Below are 23461 nucleotides of genomic sequence, written 5' to 3' on the forward strand. Positions count from 1 at the left end.
GTCTTTGGCACATTCTTTCCAGAGCTGCCACATCACTTTATGTATGCAAGAAGAATGATTTCTTCATAGCATTAGCTTTTTCACTATCATCACACCCCTCAACAGCCATCTTTCATCACCACGGTTACCACTGAGAGTTTTCCTAGGATGAATAGGTCTGGGTTGTAGAGAAGAGTAAATCCTAATGCTATGTAGATTCTTTCAATTTTCTCTTCCCAGAAATGCTCAGTCTTGACAGATCACCAGAAGAGATGGTTGCCATGATAGTACACCTCCAAGATATGTCATGTATTAAATATTAGTGTTTTCCTAACTGCGTGAGTTCAGCTGTGTTCTGAGAGATCTAAACTGTGTGTACTTGGTGAAACAGGTACCTTTGTAACTCGGAGACCTTTCATGTTCCTCAGTATGCATTTGTCTGTGCCTAAGAATGGAAGAGTGTTGGAGGAGGAAATGGAAAAGGCAGGAAGGGAAGGTGACCTCTCAATTTTCTATGTTGTTTCTATGTTTCTATCTTTAAATTAAAAGGCTGCGATCCAGCCCAAAATGGCACCGAAATCAAATATGCTGGAATCGAATATACACTGAAATCAAATACACATCTGGTATTAAATTCTCAGACTCCAAATTGGCCCAAGCCATTCAGATTTCAAAAATCAGTTTTAAAGAATCAGACAGAATTGCATGGGGTGTTTTTATTTTTGTTTTCAGTGTGTGAGGGTAAACTGTTTTTCTCCTAGATCTGGGAATTACATCCATGCGTAATCAGGTTTAACACTGGGCTGTTACATGAAAACTGATGTTCACCATGTTACTCGGGGCAATTAATGAAGGATTTGCTGGTATTCTTTGATCATTATTTGCATATAACTTTACCATTGCTGACCATGAAGTGGAGCTAACATACTAACCTGAAGCAATGGAGTCAGTTATGAATTACTGCATCCCTTCCTTTCTGATATGAGATCACAGTGCGATGTGGTAAGAAGTGAGGTCAGGAGCTGTCAGCTGCGTTTGCCCCAAGAAAGTTTATCTTGCTCAGTTTACCCCAACGCAATTCTGAACTAAGAATACGATTTCCACTAGTAACCCAAGGCTTCCACTTTCTTCAGTCATGGGAGCAGTAGCCATGTGTAAGGTAAAAGTTCTATGCAGTGAAATACAAAAACAAAGATGCCTTTTTGGCCCTAGTAATAGCTCTGGGAAAACAGACCAACTTTTGAGTGCTTAAGACTTTGTTCAGGTCACTGGAAATTGGGAGCTAGGCTGACTAGAAGTTAACAGGCTACAGTTCCACTTGGAATAAAGTAGTACCAAGCTCTAGGAAAATGTGCTTTTAGATACCTTGCTCTCAAATTAGTTTGATTAAGGGAATCTCTTAGCCATCTGTACTAAATTTTCTTTGATCTGAGGGTCTGATGGGATTTACGTTTGCTTGCAGAGGCCAGCTGATGACTGCTGACCTTTCAGTTCTTTCAGTTACGACTAGCAAGTAGGCAGTTCCCCTTTTGCTCTCTATAGCAGCATAGCTTGATTGCTCCCACATGATTCAGTCATCAGGTGGAGTTTTATAATGACTTTTTAGTTACTGTTTGTATAGCAGGATAAGCATGTTATGTCTGCGGTAAGTGTTCCATGAATAGGATCTTGTCACTGATATCTGCTGGGTCAGTCACTGCAGCACACAGACAAAAATAGCCTGTACTGTTGAATTATTCTGTGTATTTTTCTTTGAGACAGCAGCTGTGGTGGATGTAGGAAGTGTCATACCCAGCTTTGGCACTTGGCTGTGGTATGAGATGAATAGGTGTGCTGCAGTTATAAAGAGAGGAAGGAAAGACTTGCCAAGTAAGGAGAATATCTGTAAAATATCTATGCCCCTGGTATTAGTATTAGATGTTTACAAGGCACTAAAGCATCCACTGGCCATTACCAGTTTCATTCTCAGGAATCTTTCCAGGGACTTGAAAGTGGCAGGTGCTTTGAATTAAGTTTAAAAAAAGAGTCTGAACTTTATTTTGTTTCCCATGAAACCAGTGAACTACTTCATAGTTGATACTAAAGCATGTGCTTAGGTGCGTTTCTCTCTGAGATCCTGTGTGTATGAAAGCAGAATTTTAAATTTCAGGAATTGCTTATGCAAGAACATTAGGTATCTCACTTCTTGAGTATATGATGGTTTTCCACACAGAAATATTCAATAGTTGGAAGAAATAAGGAACATTTGATTCTCCATCAGCCCAGGATAATTGTAATGAAAGTGGAAATTAATTTTGGTTATGGCTTTCGGAATCAACATAGGAACACATAAGCAATAGTATATAATTCGTAAGTGCTCTGTTAGGTTTCATGGATTAAGCAGAAATCCTTGCCATTTTTCCTTTTGTTGAAGATTTATCTGTTTAGCATTTGGACAAATTTGGAATCAAGGGGCACAAATCCCATTTAGGTCAGCATCCCCCTCCCCACTGAAATATTGAGGCTGGAAGCAGCAAGCGTTCCAGCAAGCGCATATGGGCAAAGTTCTGGCATAGGATGATTTGCCTGCACAGTCTCTTGTCCAGCCCAAGGACAGGAAAGCGTGTGGAATAATTCTTGTGGCACCTAACGGAACAGAGGCCAGCCTTGCTTCAGCTGGACTCCAGCGCTACCTCTGAATTGCAGGTCTGCTCAGTTGCTTTTCCCAGGAGGGAACTGTGGAGTAGCCTCTTGGCAGAGGTTGGAGCATCATGCCTAGTCCCCACGCTGCGACGTGCTGAGCGTGAGGGTCCCTGTAATTGCTGCCACACTGTGTTAAGCCGAGCCTGCGGAAACTAGCAGGAGGAGAGTATGGGAATGTTCTAGCAAGAGAAAAAGGAGTTGGGTCTGTCATGAGATGTGTGTTCCGTAGGACATGTTAAATAGCATTTCTACATATATCTCACCTGCTATTCTAGAGTGATGGCAGAGCAACAGTGACAAGCCAGCCAAGTGCTCCTCATGCACGATATAGCTCCTAGATGACTAGGTACAACCATAAACCACACGGAACTGAGAATCTTTATTGCTCACATTTAGATAAAGTACCTTTTGTATGCTATTTATTTGCACAGTCACTGAGTGGAATATCTTAAATTCCAGGTGATGCGAGCTGGTTTCTAAGCACTTTGGTTTCTAAACCACTTGACTGATTAGGATGACAAGGGTGCTGTTGAAGTAACCCTAGTTTTAGCATCTCATTTTCTAAAATAAAATAAAATAAAATAAAATAAAATAAAATAAAATAAAATAAAATAAAATAAAATAAAATAAAAGGGGGGAATTGTATATATGGCCGTTTTTACTGGAAATATTTCCTTGGGGTATAAAAATATGCTTTTCTAGCTAATCAAAATAGAAAAATAATTTTAAAAAACACACTAGAAGCAGAGTGGAGGTGTGGATGAAAAAAAAAAATTAAGATTCTCAAGCATTGCCTGGACATGGCCAGTATTTTTAGTGCATTAACAATTTCAGCTTGGAAGATCTGAGCTCTGAAAGTCTTGTTTTATTTGAAGAGTCAGCACATTATTTGGCATGACTGGTGTACTCCTCAAGAGAGAAAGATCCAGTCTTGTTTAATATCTTTATCAATGATATAGATGAGGTGATCAAGTACGCCCTCAGTTAAGTTTGCAGATGACACCAAGCTGGGCAGGAATGTTGATCTGCTGGAGGGCAGGAGGGCTCTGCAGAGGGACCTGGACAGGCTGGATTGATGGGCCGAGGCCAGTTATGTGAGGTTTAACAAGGCCAAGGGCCGGGTCCTGCCCTTGGGTCACACCAACCCCAGGCAGCGCCCCAGGCCTGGGGCAGAGGGGCTGGGAAGTGCCCGGCGGAGAAGGCCCTGGGGGTGCTGGCTGACAGCCGGCTGGGCATGAGCCAGCAGTGCCCGGGTGGCCAAGGAGGCCACCAGCCCCCGGGCTTGTGTCAGCACTGGTGTGGCCAGCAGGAGCCGGGCAGGGATGGGGCCCCTGTGCTCGGCCCTGGGGAGGCCCCACCTCGAATGCTGGGCTCAGGTTTGGGCCCCTCGGGACAAGAAGGCCCTTGAGGGGCTGGAGTGTGTCCAGAGAAGGGCAGCGGGGCTGGGGCAGGGTCTGGAGCACAAGTGTGCTGGGGGGCGGCTGAGGGGGCTGGGGGGGTTTAGCCTGGAGAAGAGGGGGCTGAGGGGAGCCCTTCTCGCTCTCTGCAGCTGCCTGAGAGGGGCTGGAGTGAGGGGGGGGCTGGGCTGTGCTCCCAAGTTACTAGTGATAGGGAGCAAATGGCTTCAGGTTGCATCAGGGGAGGTTTAGATTTGATATAAAGAAAAATTTGTTTATTGCAAGAGCAGTCAGGCCCTGGCACAGGCTGCCCAGAGAGGTGGGGGAGTCACCAGCCCTGGGGGTATTTAAAAGATGTGTAAACACAGCACTTCAGGACAAGGTTTAGGAGGCCTGGGGGTGTTGGGCTGGCAGTTGGACTTGATGATCCTGGAGGTTTTTCCCAACCTTCATGATTCTGTGATTCTATGATCCAGACATGGGAAGCAGCTCATGTGCAGACCCAGGTGACATGCATTTGAAGATATGAACAGAGGTCTGTTCATATCAGCTCTTTTATGCTGTTCACTTCAGGCAAATGCAGTGATTTTGCCTCCTTAGCTTATGTCAAGACACTGCTTTTGTGAAGTTTAACAATGCATCGTGTGATTTAGCAAACCTATATGATTACAAATATTGCATTCACATATCTGGTATATTTTCTGATTCAAGCACGTGAGACACTAGTTTTCCATCAACAAATTATGTAATGGACCTCATCAGTGTAATTTTGTTTATATTTTATATTGGCAGCCATTAAGTGTTTGGAAAGGAAACGAGAACTGTAGCCCAGTTTCAATGAGGCATTGAAAATACCGGACAATCTCTACCATATTGCCTTTGTATGTAAGTTACCATGAATTTAGCACAAAATATATAGAATGGTATCAACTCAGGTTAATTGCTTGCAGAGGCACCTGTCAAGATTTTGTATTTCAGTATTAAAGCTTTATAAAGGATAAATGGAGCAAGTTAGTAGAAAAATAGTAGATCTATAAATAATTTACTTTCTTATTTATTTTAGTAAATCCATCTGGGGCAAACAGATTCATGCTAGAATATATAGAAAGAAAGCTGGATGAAAAATACCAGTTTCAGAACACTAGCAGTACCGCTGAAAGCACTGTGCAGAATACAGGACTTTATTAACAGAACAGAACGATGGCAGAAACAGTAAATTGTTGTTTTGTGTGTGTGAGACATTATGCCTTGATCTCCCCACTTTTAAAATTTAGTCGTATGCCAACTGATAGCTCCCCTTGCTTTTTCTACCAGTGGAGCTGAAGTGGATGTTGTCCTTGCTTCCAGGCTGGTGGACGTGCCAGCTGTGGTCATGCCAGGTTACGCTACCAGAAGCTTTGCTTTGACTGGAAAGTTGGGCCCTGCTTATATGCCCAGGTTGCTCGGAGATGGTTCACTGGTGTTCTGATTGCTTAGAAAATGTGCTGATGAAAGCCAACACAGCGACCGGTGAAAATGTTATTCGTCTATGGACAAGAACTTACTGAATCATGAAGAAATAAAGTCAGGGGTAAATATTGATTGCTTTTATTCAGAGATACAAAGTAGAATTTTGCTAATGTAATTTGATTTTTTAAAATATTTGTAATCTTTTATTGTTTTTTACATTTGCAAACTTTGTTGAGGTGAGATTATAAGTACGCCGTACGCGTGTTAACTTTTACAGTGTTTGTTTTTTGTTGGCATGGAAAAAGTTAGATGTAGCTGAAATACTTAGAATGGTAAATCCAAGCAAAGCCTTTGCTATAGCGAATGCAAGCACATGTGGCGGGAAGGGGAAGCGGAACTCTCGATCTAGAAAAAGTGGCCAAATGTGGACTAAGACAAAAATGAGGCAGGAGTTGGAGGTGAGAAATTTTAATTTAAGAAATCGTTTTTAGGTAAACTTCTGGTTGTGGAATCTGGTTCAGACAACAGAGAGAGCAGAATGTACTGTTCGTCCTCGGGGCTGCCGAGTGCCGTATTGCTGCCTAACTGTGGAGGTGGTAGCACACAGTCAAAGTCATGTAGCTCTTACGAGGTATGTCGTGGGGCCTTGGGATTCAGCAGTAAATAATAGCAGCCAATCTGTCTTGGGATTTTTCACTCTAGTGGTACCTAGACTTTGGCTAGATAACTGCTATATTTTTACCAAAATCTTTCTACATAATCACTAGATTTTTAGTAAAACTGTTCCAAAGGAGTGTTTTAAGAAGTATGTGGCGCTTTAAATTTTTGGCTGTAACGCCAAGTTCTTGCAAACGCATCGATTTTAGTAGGACTAATCTTCAGCTTAAATTGATGTGTGTGATCCAAGGTGGTGCTGGAGCACAGCCAAATTTATGCAAAGAGCATTTTCAGGTGAAGGAAGTTTGTTTTCATTTACATGGGATCTATTGCCTACAGAATATGAAACTTCCTTCCTTTCTGTTATATGGTGTCTATCCCATTGGCACATATTCAGACAAATTATCAGTAGTCCTGGGATCATCTTTATTTGGAGTGATGGCCCGTTTTTTGCATCCTAAGTATTACCTGGTACTTGTTCGTATTGTGTGTGCCTCATACACGTAATTCTAAAGAGTTATTAGTACTACGGAGATGTAACCAGAGCAATGGTTCAAAATACCTCTGCGGAGACTCTGAAGTCCTGATGTTAGTTCAAATCTCCCGCTTCTCTTTTCTCAAACAGACAACGATTACCATAGCCAATTTATGTATGTGTTAGGTTCCCGGCCATTGCCTGCCAGCGGCTGGCACAAGCTGTGGTCGTGGCTGGCAGAAGGCAATCGATTCCTTCTCTCTCTCTTTGGTTTGTCCCAGTTTAGTTACTTAAAGTGTAGGTGTTAGACCTGAGCGGCTCAGCCAGGCTTCCTCTGCAGTCGATGGAGAAGGTTACGCATTTAGGTCTTCCAATCACGGAATAAGCTCAACTGTAGCATGAAGGTGACTGGCAGTCTCTGCTTATTATAGAAGCATCCTAGAAAAAGCTAGCTTAAATTGAATGCTTGACTCTTGCATGCTAAAGTTCTAGAAGATTAATTCCAGCCATTGTTTCAAGTGAATATCCCTTTGACTGGTAGTAAGGCTGCTCTTTAATAACTTTCACCCTTTCCTGAAATGAGCAAAGAAGTAGATGTGATTTTTCTCCAGAACAATCAATTTTAAGAAATTATTTCTCAGTATTCCTAGTCTCAAAAGATAACTGCCTGTAAAATAATTCCAGTGGACAGAGTCAATAACTCCTTTTCCTTTGTTAGTGTAAGTTAGATTTCCCAGAATAAAAACGTGGTATACAGTGTGTTTGCTTTTAAATAAATGAAATTTTTTAAATAAATGAAAGAGCTATTACAATTTTATATTTTTCTATGTAAATAGCAGCTTTAAAACAAATGGTATGCATTTAATTCATTTAAATGTGCTTTTGAATAAAATCTTAGACGCAGTTTATTAATATCAGTTCATATTATGCTAGATTGTATCTGCCAGGTACTCACTATTTTCCATGCATATATTAAATATGGGACATTTAGAATTTGAACAATACTGAATTTCAGGGTTTAAATGATGGCATTCTACTGTTAGGATAGACCTAACAGTTGTGATCTTGATCCTATAAGATATATAGGGAAGTAATTTGTGGTAGTGATATTTTATTGCTAATGATTTCCAGAGTTCCCTTATTCAGTTAGACAATAAAATGTGTCGAGGTAGTTTTGATGATGGGGTATGAGTCATTCTGAATTTCAGAAGTTATTGTTTCTCTGCTTTCTGAATTTCTTTGCTTTGTGGAACTGGTGTTGTGTTTGGCTTCCCCCCCCCCACTTCTCAGCTCCTGTGAGATGTCAGTGTTACAGCTTAATGAAAGTTCTAGCACTTCCTCACGCTTGCTTCAACAACTCTGATATGAAAAATTCTCACTTCAGGGTTTCTCTGAAGTATTATCAAAGTGGAAATAGAGACACTGTAATATTCAGTTAAAAGTCTGAAAAATATTCTGTTCCTTAAGACTACCTTTTAAGAGCAGAAATTCATCCTAGTCAAACAGTTGTTTTATATCAAATAAACAAAGATGAATACTTATTTTTGCTGGGAAGCACCTGCTGTGAGGTGCATCCAGTAATGCAGCAACACCACCCCCCCAGTAAGATTGGATGAAGCAATTATGAGGCTAACAGGACTAATTAAGTAGAAACAGTGCTTGCAGGTACTCAAATTCTTTCAGGATCTGACTACACATACTCAAAAATCAATAAATGCCTGAACCTAAATAATTTTTCTAGGGTCAGCTGTGTCATGATCAGTTGCATGCGAGGTTTGTTACACCCCAATATAACTGCACCAAGGAGAGGGTTGCAATTATTGTAGACTGAAAAGCTGTAGTGACAAGGATGCATTCATAGGTGTATTTTTTTGAGACTGCAGTGTAAAATCTTCCTGAAAAAAAGAAAAATAAAGAAGTGCTCTTTACAGCATATTGTTTCACTCTGCTAGAATTAATTGTCATATTGTTCCCTCAGACAGACATATCTCACACAGTGTATTTTTTATTTTTTAATGACTGTAGCTTACAGACTTTAGGAAAATTAGTCAGATGTATTGTTATAATCTCATTCTGTGCCAAGGCAAAGCAATGTAAAAATATTTTTCTTCTAGAAAAGTTTACTAGAAGTTTACTAGAAGTATTCCAGTTTCTTTGGAAAGAGCCCATGGATCACTGAGGAGTGGCCTGCTGGCATTAAAGGTTTTACGGTATTTTAAAGTGAAAATTCTCTGAGTTTATGTATAGTAAACCTTGAGATTAGTTGCCAATGGTTATCAGACCTTTATAACCGTACTCAGCTACTGATCCAAAACCTGTGGCATTTTGGTTGTACATCAGGAACTTTACCTTTGGCACTATGAGGTCAGCTTCTCAGCTGCTATAAAACCACATAACTTTATGATGTCTATGGAGCTATGCTTCTCTATGCCATTTGAAGATCTAGCCATGAATTACTATGGCTAAAATATTCAAAAATCACGTAAAGGCTTAACTCCCCACCTGTCAGTTAAAGATGAGCGTGTCCATGTCAAAGTCACTTGGAAAGAAGTGACTTAGATTCCTAAATCACACGGAAAATTCCTAAAATGCAAAATTTTCTGCTCTAATACACTGGACAATTACAGAAAATTGTGTTTTCTGAGTCATTACATCTCCAGTTATTTTATTTAATTACTGGAGAAAGCCATGTTATCTGACCATTCGTTCAATACCCAAATGCCTTTAAAGCTATTAGAATTGTTTAAGCTTAGTCAGGAATACAAAGGATTTTGAATCTTTTGATGCAGTTCCTGTGGATGATACACACAGTAACTTATAACTACCATGGCTCTTTGAAACTTTCCTCTGTGGGTTGTTTTTTTTAATTATTATTATTTACTCTCCTCTGGCTGGTAACATTATTTTGGATTCTCATTTATTTATTCTGTTTCCAGCAACTTAGTATAGGTGTTAAATGGTGCATTTCATTAGGAGAAGATAAATGAGCACCACAGCCTCTAATATAAACCGAAAGCTTCAGCATGTACGCAGTGCTCCCACAACTGGCACCCAGTAAGGGGAGAAACTCCCTTTGCCCTTTGAATTAAGGAAGAATAGAATAGATCCAGCAGCCTCAAGCCGTTTACAGTTAGGTGTGGGCTATTCCCAAAGCATATAATGTAATACAAAGTTCAGGTGCTGTCTGTAGGATCTTCGGTAGCTGTGTCTCATGTGGATTCAAATTCGGCGCGTTATGGTGCTCAAATTTATGCCATCCATACTCTGTAGAGGCAGAACTGGAGCGCAGGACGGTCCGTGTATGTGTCGGAGTGTTGCTGCCAGGCCCTAGCGAGGGTGAGCGAAGCCCTAGGCAGTATGGGCAGCTGCGGAGTTTGGGTTTTGGCGCGAGCTCCTGTGACAGCAGAGGTGTACCCATAGTTTCCATACCCAGGAACCAGTTATTTCTTTCTGTCTGCTTCACTGAAGGACAGTGCAGTAGGAAACAGATACTAGTTAGGCATGAGACAAAGGCAGGACTGAGAGGAGAAGCAGACAGAAAACCGCTGTAGAAAAAAAAAGGGTAACACGTTTGGGTGAGTGTGTGCTGCACTTGGATGACAGGGCAAGTGTCAGAGGGTCAGAGAATGTATTTGAAAAGTGTTGGGAGCTAATAGCATGAAGAACAGGGTGAAGACCTCAGGACCTTTGGATGCGTCTCTATGTACATGGGAACATTGTTGGAGATTAAACTTGGTCCTTTAATAAGCCACCTAAACTACCTACTTATGTAAGTTACGGATCAATTGAAGAAAAGGAGAATATAAAATAAAAAGCTTATTTATGTAAGAGAGGCGGGGGAGTATAGGCCACGTGTGACTGTACGTGTAACCCTTGGAATACAATACATGTAGGAAGGCTAAATGCAACTTTTGGGCATCGATTATCTTGGCCTTTTGGGCTGTATTGGCTATTTGTTACCTGACTGGTGATCCTCACGTGAGAGATTTTTACTCTTACTTAATCTGAGTAACGCTTGAAAATTAGAAGTTGAATGTAAGAACTGAGCAATTAAAATTGTATTTTAATATACAGAACAGTTGAGAAGCATCAACACCAGCCCAAAACGTAGCTCTGAATTGGAAAATACTTGAAGCTTCGTGGGTATTTTCCATGTTTCACCACCCTAACAGAAAAAAGCTTTCTTACCATAATCCTGGCCCCATGTATGTAAAATGTCCCAGAGTTGTTTCCTGAGATCTTCATAACGTCAATTATTCTCAGGTGAAGTCTGAAGACACTTCTCACTACCTGAACTATGAAAGAGGCGTGAATCTTAGTGGGTCCCATGTTGCACAAGGGAAAAGAAAGTCTTATTCTGAGAAGTAATTTTAATAGACTGGTTAACCCTTGTTAGGTGCATATAAAAGTAAATAATTGAAGTTATGAAGAGTCCGTGGAAAATATTTTCCAATCTCTGTGGATACTAGCTTTAAGAATTGCCTGGAAGAGTCAAACTGTTAAAGAATAGAAAAATGAATGTAAATTCATTCTTATAATGGCTTCAGTGTGTTTCATATTTAGTTTAATTTATTAATAATTTAATTTAGAATTGATCAGCATTCTGTTCAAATCAGAACAGTGAATTCTTCAATTTACTGTTATATTTTTGTTTTTATGCTTTGCAAATCTGTGACTTGAATTTCACTCGAAATTACTTGAGAATGTGGCCCAGTGTCTTCGTTACAGATGTCCTTGTTATCTGCTTCTGGAGAGGTCTGGAGACATTTTATGGCATCGGTAATCTGTAATTCCCGCATTAAGTCTAATTCTGTCCTTTATAACGTCAGAAACTTCAGAATTGTCAGTAGTTGAAAGTAGTGTGTAGAACTGGGCTATTTAGGAGCTGCAAATAAAGTTAAGGATTTGATACTTGTTCTTTTCTGTAAGTATAAAACACGATAGTTTATGCACATGGATTGAAAGCACCCAGCAATACCGGTGGATGAATAAGTGATTGTATGTCAGCTTTTCGCAAAAATGTAACGGGCAGACACGTTCAGGCAAGAGCGTAAAAATCCCACTCTCTTGTTATTGTTCTAGATGAACATAGTCCATGAGAAGGAAAAAAAGGCAGTTGCCTAGTGGAAGGAGATCTGTATATTTCTGGTATTTGGCACAAAACACCGTCAGCTGGACTTCTCTTTCTGAATCATTCCCAGTAGAAATAATTTGCAGTTTTTATTTGAAAGGAAATGGGCCATGGCTCTGTTTGTGCTGCAATCTGGAGTACTTCCTTTTGCGTGTAAATGAATGCTGACAGAACTGAGCCGTAATGGTTAATGTTTGCCAATACTTTAGACTAAATAGTGAGTCCCAAGGAGCTCGAGAGCTTTCAGCATCCTCGAGGCATGCAGTTAACCCGTCAGCAGCCTCCTGGCCCCGCTTACTCTGTTTTTACGTACCGCTAGTGAAAAAGTTAATTATCACGGTTCTTATATTAAAACGTGCGCACAGGAGACATTCTGCTGTGCGTAGCCGCCCAGCATGTTACAGTTATTATTGGTCAGGTAGAATATGGTCGTGCCTAATGACCGCCAGAGAGGAGGCTCTGCCACACCGTGCAGTGGGCAAGCACAGAAGGGCACGGCGCTTGCCTCGGCTCACCATCCAAACCGGTGTGACGGGCGGCAGGGGGTGAGGGGCGTTACTGACAAGCAAAGCCGCCGCTGGGGTGAAGCTGATGCATTAATGACAAAGTAAAAGGAGAAGAATGGAATCAGGCGGCAGAGTGGCAATGAAGTGAATATGCTGTGGAGAAAGGGACAGAGAAATGAAGCTCAGAAGAGCCAGTTACAAAACACTCCTAGAGGCTCTCAGTGTCTGCTGTTGTTGCTGGGCTCTTTTCTGCACCTGTTTTCACCGTATTTCTTCACCAGTCATACCACTTCTTCCCCCAAACCATGTACAGCAGGAGGTTCTAGTGTCCCTGAAGCAGATGAAGGATTTTCCTTGCTCCTTTGCTGTTTGCTACTCAGAGTTGGCCACAGTACAAATTGGATTCATGATAAGTTATCATACCAAATTTTCCTCTGCATAATACCAGCATAAATGTTGCTGACTTCAGCTTGCCGCCTTCTTTTTTCTACGTATACGTCTGACAGTACCCAGACCAAATTTTCTAAACAAGGTTTAGCCCCATCAGTTCCTAAGAGCAGTACTTTATATTGCTGCTTGGGGATACACAAATAAACTCCTATGTTTGTGCCATGAGGTACAGTATGGATAAAATTACTGCAGGATGGGCCTCCAAATGAGATGTCAGAAAGTGATGTGATATGATGGGATGCTCAGGATTTTGGTGGGGGAAAATGGCAGAAGGTGAAAAACAATGAACCGTCTTTTATCGATTTATCTCTCATTTTAACTGCCACAGTCTGGAATTCAATAAAACAGCACTGAATAATTTCATGGGCACCAGACACAATGGTAATTTTATTTTTACTTTCTAAGATGCAGTGAACTTACTGAGTGCAGCACATAGTAATGGAAAATTTTGCATGAGGATAATAATTGTAATGTTCAGGTAGCAAGCAGAATACACGCCGTTATCTGAACTGTTCATATTTTGTATAAATTCATGATCAGCCTCAGAGAAAAAGTACCAGTTCATAAGAGGCAACTGTGAAATGGTTCATCAGACAGATGAGGGCAGTACACTGAACCTTCCCACTGTGAAAGCTCAGTAAAAGATGGGTATATACTTCGGCAAGGTAGAGGTGAGACATGGACAGGATGCAGCAAGCGTTCAGTCAGCGTAACCTGGCACGGGTACAGAACTACTGCCAGACAGGCCTCAGACCAAACCAGGAGGACAGGCATTTTATCATCTTTATGTCGCTATTTACCCAATGCTTTCCTACTTCTGGAAGGCGGGGGAATAGCAAAGGAGATGATATACTGAGGCCTGTGCATGAATTGGAGGTGGCAGATGCACAGCATATTGTGAACCACTGTCTAGACTGTCTAGTCAAGGGAAGTAATTTCATTTTCGTCCTACATAAACCCATTCTTTGCCCTTTTCATATTAGCCACTGGGTATTTCAAAAGGTAACGGGAATATCCGATGAGTCAACCTTCATTGCCCAGATGATGTACTCAGCTTTGGAAGCAAAGAATCAGCCTCTTTTCTGCTCCATTAGCTTCACTGGTAGCACAAGGACAATGTAATTATTTACAGAGCTCAGTGGGAAAGATTAGCTGTACTCAGTTTTGCACTGTCTCTGTTTCATATATGTAAGGAAGAGGAATTTATCATTAGAAAACACTTTCACATTACAAATATACTAGACAGGCAAGAGACCGCCCAGAGACTAACAATCTAGTACCTAGTAATTTATCCTGGAGTCGAACTTTTGCTTCCTCTCCAAATGGAGATTGGCTCCTGGGTAAGCACATGCTATTGTAGGTTACAGAGCATTTCACTGCAATGAAATGGTCTGTAAACCTTAATTCCTACTGTATTACTAAGTTAGTGCTGTTATATGTAGAGCTTTAAGTCCTAATTGTTGTATCTAATCTTCAAGCTTAATCATGAAAGAGATGGTAAAGCTTGTTTTCAAACCCTTTTCCCCCCCTCAACGATACAACACCCCCTGACTTGTCAATTATTAAAAGGACATTTGGGATCTTTGTAACAGGCTCCAGATGATTCCTATGTGCCATGGAAGGTGCTCTAAAATATTTGTATGTATATGTGAAATAGATATCCAATACATGATAGATATGTATGAATAGATATTCAATACATGATAAACCATATTTTGCCCAATTTTGTCTTTTGAGTTTTGTATTAATTTAATTCTACGTTTTCCATTGTCTGGGCAATGGGAAGATGTCTATCCATCTCAGCTTTCTTAATGGAATTTGCATATTTTATAGTGAACACTTGTCCTGTGTAAGAAATTTTACTGCAGTTGCATTAAAAAACCCCTGCAATATGATGTTTCTGTTCCAAGAAAATGGGACGGGTACTGGGTGATACTAGGAAAAGTAAAATGGAGGGAGCATGGAAGTGCAAGAAGATACTGAATGTCTGTTAAAATTCTGAGCCAGTACTGTACATTGGAGGAGACAATGTTAGACCTTTATCATGAAAAGTTTGGTAGTAGGCTCCCAAACAGCATTGTGTAGAGATGTTAGCATGAATGTGAGAGACTTGTCTTCAAAACCCATCTCGAAGAGTTTCTTTAAACTATACTGTGTTTGAAAGAAGCACAAGCTCTGCTTGCGTTGAGAGAAAGGAAGAAGGAAAGAGGGTGGGTTAGCCTCCTGACATTAAAGGAGGACGAGAATTCTGATAGTGAAAAGGTAGCATGTAGCGGCAGAGCTAGGAGGAAAGTCAGGAACATAAGATGACTTTAGACAATTGAAAGGCAGGATTGTATTTTACGAAGAATGTCTGCATTTTAAAGTACCTGTATGGTTAACACTGGAAACTAATGACTTCAAGTCTAGCTACCTAGTATGCAAAACAGGCTTCTAGAAATGATAATTCAGGCTACTTGCTCCGTCAGTCCTGGACTGTTCTGCTGAGATCACGAACTTGTAGACAGTAAGCTCTAGTTGCATTTGATATTTTTTTTTAAATTTTTGTTTAATGTATACACTAGTTGAGTGAGACTTCAATTGACTTTATATATACTGTTATGACAGTCTTGGCCCAATCTGATCACAAACAAGTACTTCATATTTGGAATGGGAGATCTTGTTTTGCTATTTTCATATGTTGCCTAATACAATGGAGTTGGATTAACGTTTCTCTTAAAAATAAGTGCAGAAGAAAAATCTGAGGGGAGAAAAGATGAAAAAATCCAGTCTAAAATAGGGTAGAAATGGAGATAAGCATCAATATTTAACCCCTCCCGCCAAATGAATAAAGTGGCCAAAAGAGCAGGAGAAGAAATGGTATCTAATGATGGAAAGAAGTTTTCAGCTGGGTAAAACAGTGTAGTTCTATGACCTTCACAGAATCCCTTTGGATTTACAACAGTAAAATATCTTGCTATAGTGTTTTATCTTCTAGAAATATTGAAGATGCTATTAGATCGCATGAGACAATGCACGAATGAGAGACAACTGAAACTTGAAATAAAAGAAAGGAATAAATTGTGAAAGATACTTAGTCACTTCAGACAGCTTTGCAAAACAACAGTAGATCACAGTATAATAAAATGCTGATTCCTTATGATATAGGGCCTACCAGTAATGAGCATACGGTTGACAGATTCCAAGAAATTCTTAACTAGTTCTGTATTTCATTAGAGTGTCATGAGTTGAAAAGAAATAGCGTATGTTTTCACATTTTAATTTTATTTTTTGACCAGTTCCACTTACATGTGATTTAGATCCACCACCGGCTGATGTGGGAAGACTCGATGGTGCTCAGTTACTCCCTGTTTAAAATAAAAGTGTAAGGTGATCTTTAGCTCTTTAAGAGGCAAAGTCAAAGGCAAGCAGCCCTGACTGAAAGGTTGAAAGCAGGCTTCTGTCATTCCGTTTCATCAGATTACTCCCTGTCAGAGGGGAAGATAGTTCAAGCAATGAAGTTGAAGGAGTTGTCCTTGGAGAGACCTGTTAATACCAGGGAAGGGTTTTCAGGGGACAATCATCCACAGTCAATCAGATAAGGAGAAAAATAAAATGTTGTCTGCCGTTTTGCGCTGTCCACTTTGAATCTGATCCGAGGTGAAATGGAAAGCATCCTGTAACGCTGCACCAGTCCCTGTTATATCAGTACATGCAACACTGATAGCCTGGCTGGAAACACGTAACATCATTTGTCAGTGATTGGATTTTTTTCTTAATCATCTCTTTGCAAAGACTATAATTCAGCTTGTTATTTAGGTCCGGCAGAATATATTGTATACGATACTGACTAAAATTTTTAATTGGACACTTTTATTGTATGACTTGATTATATCACTTGATGCTTCTTCCTGTAGGTTGCTTTATTGGAGAGTTCTTGTTTCCCCTTAAACACCGTGCCTGTGTCGGCCAGAGGTTTTTGGCTGCAATTCTGAAGGCTTAAGATCAATGCCAGCTTTAACATCAAAACTTCTCCCACTCTAAAGATAAAACTTCCATGGTTGTGAGCTGCTGTTTACACATTATAAGTAAACCCCGTACTTTGTTCTGATAGACAGTTACTTCTAGCCGGTTTCCTCGTTCGCTCCAGCTTCACCTCCTTGACCTCACCCTTTGTCTCTCTGTAGAATGCTAGACTCCGATCTTCCTTCGTACAGAATTGGAATGCTAGAGCCTTTGCCCGGGTTTTATCGTCACAGTCAATTCTTGACAAAGCTTGTAGTGGTATTTTAATAAAATAAATGAAGAAAATATATACACAATATTTTTAAACTAGCCAGAGTAACTACCGTTCCTGCAGAAAAATGGAATTGGGCAAACAGGGCCTCTGTGTGTTGAAAGTCTCTCCAGGCTCTGTAGTACCCAGCAAGTTTGAAGGCCCATCTCGTTCTGCATGGTACATCGTGATCTATGGCAGTCCTCTTCTCTACAGACTGGCTTTTGTATCTGCAGTGTTCCTGGTAAGGAACATTTCAATCCAACATTTGCAATTGTATTTGGAGTGAGTAACCTCTTTCACTTCAGGCACTTTTGGTACTTTCCCAGTATCTGAGTAAAATGGCTCAAACCCAGCATTTTCATCACAACAAATAAAAAACTCAACTGCCAAATGGAATAGAACTTGTACAAAAATGGTGAAACAGAGTGTTGCGTAGGAAATCCCTTCTTTTTTCTTACTGAAGTGTAATCTTTTTACCTCTGTCTAATACATTTGGTACCTCCCGAACTATCCAGCTGCTTCTTTGCTGTGGTTTTAAGCTGTAAGCTCCTGATAGTTATTCAGCTTTTCCTACTTTCCTTGGCCAACATTTTAAGGTTTGGGATTCCCTTCTGCTATAGGTTATCAGCCAGAAAAGAATAAACCTGGTCAGCAGCCCAGGTGGTGCCAGAGCACCAGCTCCCACCTGGTAAATAGCTCAAGCCAGTGTTATTTTAACTACTTCGAAGCTGTCAACTATAAATATCTCATTTTTTTCATTGTGCTCTTTGCTATTGATTTTCACCTTAGCCTTGCTTGCTTTCACTCCTGGCAGTCAGATGAACTGATATCAAACTGATAAACTGAGCAGCATATGCCATTTATAAAAGCCATGTATAACTAATTCTCCACATGGGACTTCTGTGATACTCTTGTGTAAGAGAAATTTTAGAAAGATGAGATCTGAACCTGTTGTTTGTATATGAACAGTGTTCAGGAATATAAAGCAACCGTAATTCTGTAATTGTACTTGTTTTGCATTAAATGAGTTCTTACGACATGCTGTTATTAAACTAAGCACATTCTCAACAGTATTTTAATACTGTAGCCTAATTAATACTTCTAGAAGGTGGGTTTTTTTGTAAGGTAGTACTATTTAAATGCAAATGCAGTTCTTCAGACAAGTGTCCTTTCTTGTGTTTGGACAATGAAATGAAGCAGTGCTTATTACTGATTCATGGCAAGGGTGTCATTTTGCACAGTTCAGTCTGCACGACATAAATCTAAAGAACAAAAGCAAATAAGTGATTTAATAATAGCGGAAGGGAACCAAGATTAGCAGCATAACCCCCAGTGTCTGTAATGCATAATGGGGTATAGCTGTGTCATGTGCAGATTTAAACTCCCTGGGAAAACAAGCACTAGAAACCATATGATAATGACACACATCAATCCTTGATCTGAATACATTGACCCATTTCCACTTCTGGTGCTGTTCACTGGATATCTCTTTTCCTTAACTGATCCTTATTCTATTACTGCATCGTAGCGTATATTCATACATAGCCTTCATTGCTGGGATATGGGATTGATCAAAAATATAAAATCCTGTGTATTTCAGTAAACTGTAGTGCAGATTTTGTGGATGTTATATTTCACTATCTTCCAGTACTTCCCTTTGGCTTTTAGAGAATCACTCTGATAATTTAGGCTTCATGCTTAGTCCTCCATTAAATATAAACTCTTAATGGAATCTTTTAGTGTTTATAAAATATATCTGGAGCTTAACCATGCATTATTTCTTCACTGGGGAGCATTTGCTTGTGTAAGATCTGCAACCTGGGCCATTCATAGCACTTCCAATCTTCATTGCTTTTAGCAGTCCTTGTTCTTCATTTGCTCTCTGCTCAAATTTCTGTTCCGGGTAAAATGGAAATTCCAGTGCCATCCACCAAGCAGATCTTGCATGTTTATTTTCCTGCCCCTGGTAGATGGCCGTTGTTGAACTAGAGCTCTTCAAGGTACACATATATATGCATGCACTCTAGAAAGATTTATCTGTACCCCAGAAGAGTGGAGAAAAGAAAAAACACAGAACACAGATTTTTTTGTTCCTTCATGATAACCAGTAGTTAGGACCAAGATTAAAGCCCGTTGACAGCAACAAGTCTTGATTGGTTTCAGTGAATGTTGGTCAGGTCTCTAACGCCAAGTTAATGGATCATTACAAGACGTTGGGCAGAATATAACTGTGAAGTAAAAGTAACATAGAACTTTTTTCTTCCTGCTGAAATTTTTTGTGGTGTGAGACTTGGGGGTCTTGACAGACAAGCGGCTGAACGTGAACTGGCAGTATGACCTAGCAGCAAAGAAGGCCAGTAGCATCCTGGGCTGTATTAACAGGCCTGTAGCCAGTACACCCCCTCTATTCAGCACTCATGAGACCAAATCTAGCATACTACATCCAGTTTGGGGCCTCCCAGTACAGAAGGACATCAGTCAATAGGAGTGAGTTCAGCGGAGGACCAGCAAGATGGTTGGAAGCTGCAGCATGTGCCTGTGAGAAGAGGCTGAGGGCCTGTTCAGCCTGGAGAAGAGAAGGCTTCAGGGGAACATATTAGCCACATTCCCAACACGTATGTTGAAGTAGTCATGAAGGTGGAGCCAGGCTTTTCACAGGGGTGTATGGTGGGATGACGAGAGACAATGGGCAGAAGGTGAAGGAACAGAGATTTAGACTGGATTTAGAGAAATCTTTTTCACCACAAGGGTAGTCAAGCAATGGAGCAGTTTGCCCAGAGAAGTTGAACCTGGAAGTTCGTCCCTGGAGGTTTTCAAGAGCAGACAGGATAAAGCCCTGAGCAACCTGGTTTGGTCTAATAGCCAGACATACTTTGATATGGTTTCTAGCATTAATCTGTGCAAATTAACTAAGCGTTAATTAATTGAAATTCTCTAAATTACTGGTTGATCACAGCACTAGAAAACTCCCAAGACCTTAACTTTAGAAAAAGCCTGTTCCATTAGCTGTCCCAGCTGTGCTGTATTGGTGTCCATTGGCTGTAATAGCACATAATTTCTTGTGACTGGGATAACATTTTAAAGTGGTTGGATAGCCTATGATTACAAAATGACTCAAGACATCTGACTGCGCAGAGATGAGCAGCGAGTGAGAAATCAACACAAAGTGATTGCAAAATGCCGTTGCTACTTCATCACGTAATAGTTGTGATCCTACAGTAAAGTAACTCTGGCCCAAGGATGGTAATTTGACTACCGACTATGACAATGATTCACATGTCTAGACAGGAGAGTAACTGCTTCTGTTGAATGACAAGCATATGAGAATAAATTATATACATAGATATCTGTGAGGTATGATTATGGGTAATTTGCCTGAGAAGTACAACATATGCTTATATCATGGCACTCATAATATTGCATGGTATATCTGGTGTTCCACAGCCAGTGGGCCTCCTCTCTGCGAGCGTGTATGCCAACTGCTGTGACATCTTGAAGTCTAGATCTCTCTGTAGTCATTTTCATTTGCCATAGGCCAGCAGGACCTTCCCCCTCAGCAATCTTTTGCATCTGTCAAGATAAATCATTAGCTGCTATTCCAGAAGTAAAAACAGAAAAATAAGCATAGGTTGAATAAGGCCTGCCATTTTAAAAAAGAGCAGAGTAGGACAGATTTATTCTTAAATCCCCAGAATTTCTCTTTTGTGCAAAGCTCTACCTCAAAGTTGTAGGGAACACGGGTAACAAAGGTTAAAGAATGTCAGCCATCGTCGTGTCAGTACTTTTGACTTGGTTCTTTTTCTTTCCCAGGGTGTTCATGTCAGACTGCATTGAGAAGTTTTCTCTCTTTCAGGAAGCTGATGCCCCGTCTCTTGTCAAGCGCTGCCTTTGATATGAAAAATCCTTTCTTTGTGCTTTTCCTTCATCCACGTAACAATGCTTTTCTGCTGACACATAGTTTTGAAGCATGTTTTTCATGCATGTTGGAATTAATTATCTTTTTTTTTTCCCCTGGTGTGTCTACCTGTGCAGATAACTTGTTCTGAAAATGGCCTTAAATAAAATTTAACTAGAATTTTAAAATGTAGGTTGTAATAATCTCTTTCCAGCTGATTTGTATCAACTGGATTTCTAGCCAGTTGGGAAAGGAATCCTGTTTCTAAGGGATTCTATTGTTCTTTCTGCCATTCCCCATCTTTTACAATTCCATCTTCCTGAGGAAATGTAATATTACAGTCTTAGTGCTCTGCATTTGCTTTGTCCTTTGTTAATAATGTGCTCTTCAGTTCCACTAGCCCAAGTGCCCAAGAATGGTCAGTCTGAGAGGGGAAAACTGTATTTATTTATATTTGATTGCATGATGAAAAGTAATGTGGCTGGCCATGGTTTCAGTTTTGTAAAGACCATCCAAGGGAGTCTATCTCCCCGCGGTCAGATTTTCAGAAAATTCAACAGTTTATAGGAACAGATTGCTTATTTCTTCATTCTTTCTGTGGTTTGACTGAGGTCAGAATTTGCACATACAATTCAAATTTGATTACAGATCAGGCTAACTGCATCTGTTCTGAAATAATAACAACTTGTCATATACGTGGTGTTGAACATCCTTTCTTTTGCATCCTTTTGCAACCACAGTTGGGTTTCTTACCAATGCAGTGTGCAGGCTTGAATTTTAGGAGCACGCAGTCTGTTTCCATATTTACTGAAGATAAACCTTTTGGGAACATTTGAATCTTCTAAAAGCTTTCTCTTAGCACACGTGAGAGCTGTGACCCTTGGCTATCAGCGCCACTTCACTACTTTTCTGAAACAAGCATGCTGTGTTCTGTGAGGTATTGTAGTAAATATCAAGTATATTTGTCAAGTTACACGTGCTTTAAAGTACGTAATCGAAGACTTATTATTTTCCCCTTTTATGAACGCTTAGACCGGCAGGTCTACTTGCATGAATAAAAAGCTTATATTGGTCACTGAGTTGAAAAAAAACTTTCATCTTGAAAAACCATCTTTCAGAAGGACAAAAATGAGGCCTTTGAATTCTGTTACTGACTGACAGGGTATGTGGGAACATATGCCAATTCACTGTGAGGTCTATGATAGATTAATGCTAATATGATAGTTTTTCAAGTCCAGTTTGACCTGTCTTCTGCACTAAGTCACTCAAAATCTAGGATTTGCCCTAGTGTGATAATTAGGATGGGCGAGATTCAGTTAGTCTCTCTGTTGCTGTGACAGTTCATTTGATTTTCTCTTTTTCCTCTTTATTCCCCCTTTCTTTTAAAACCATCATTCATAATTCTTCAGTAGGAGCTTTTCACTAGTTAAGCTGGATTGGAGCAAAAGATTAAAAGGACACTATCTTTTCTCTGTCACCTGTCATGAAATAGTGTCAAGGGCTTATATATATATGTTTTCCAAATCAAGGAAGCTGAAACTTTTAAATGTTAAGTGGGTTGATTTCAAAGCCTTCTAGTGACAGAATAGAAGGGAAATGCTTCTGACTGAATCTGCTTGACTCATATCAGTGAACAGAGTGCAACAGATTTTCATCAGTTTCATCAAAACCATTTCTAAAAAGCCTCTTTTATATTATTCTCAAGAGTCAGAAGGAATAATACACATTCAGAAAAGTGGAATGCTCGAGCATACCTGCTTTGCATGCACACAACCATGTAGCTCCTTATGAAAAAGATACTTCATGTGAACCCTGAAAGATAACCCCCTTTGGGGATATTTAGGAATGTAAAAACCCAATCTGTGTGCATGTATGTGGCTTTCAGATGTCTTTACTTCATTTCTGATTAAAGGGAATCTTTACCGTTTGATCAAGTGCATGCCAGAGAACCAGAGAGTAATGAACAGACATTGCTTGTGTGTCTTAAAATTGATAGATACCCGTCTCTTTAAATCCATAGTTTCTAGTGTTCTACTCCTGCACCTAAACTCACGTTCACTTTGTGCAGGGTTTTGTTTTTGGGGAAAGAAAAATGTTGAAAGACTTCTTGAAACAAAGATATTTAGGGAATCGGCAAAGTTGAAAAGCATGCATTCCTGAGGTTGAGAGAAATGTCCATACGATGTATTTTTTGCACTTGCCATTCAGTTCACTTTATTCAGTTCCTGTAGTTGTTTTACAAATGTTCTGAAAACCAGCATTTGAGACTCTCAGGGGAAAGACAGGCTATTTATTTAATTTGTCAGCTCTGGCATAAATCATAACCCTGTTGCACTTGATGTTGTGCAAACAGAGTTAATAAACGATCCTTGCCCAAGGTGCTTAGGAATTAAGGCTAAGACATAAGACAGTGGATGGGTATGACAAACAGAAGAGTAATGAAACCCAGTAAGTAATGCTGGTTGGGAAGATAGATTACTTCCTGGCATATCAGCATCAAGGGGTTTGTAGACTTCCCAGAAAGGCAGGGTTTTCATAGAGGATTTAAAGAGGGATGAAACGTATCTTTATGGTATTTAAAG

At 40.1% G+C, this 23461-nt stretch overlaps 1 long non-coding RNA gene across 2 annotated transcripts in view; it reads left to right on the forward strand.

Annotated features, from left to right (window-relative positions):
- The window catches only part of LOC135313986 (uncharacterized), a 443735-nt gene that overhangs the window by 255631 nt on the left and 164643 nt on the right, over positions 1 to 23461 (forward strand). The gene's annotated exons all lie outside the window — the stretch shown is intronic.

This window comes from Phalacrocorax carbo, chromosome 6 (genome assembly GCF_963921805.1).
Source record: "Phalacrocorax carbo chromosome 6, bPhaCar2.1, whole genome shotgun sequence".
In the NCBI taxonomy this organism is placed as follows: Eukaryota; Metazoa; Chordata; class Aves; order Suliformes; family Phalacrocoracidae; genus Phalacrocorax; species Phalacrocorax carbo.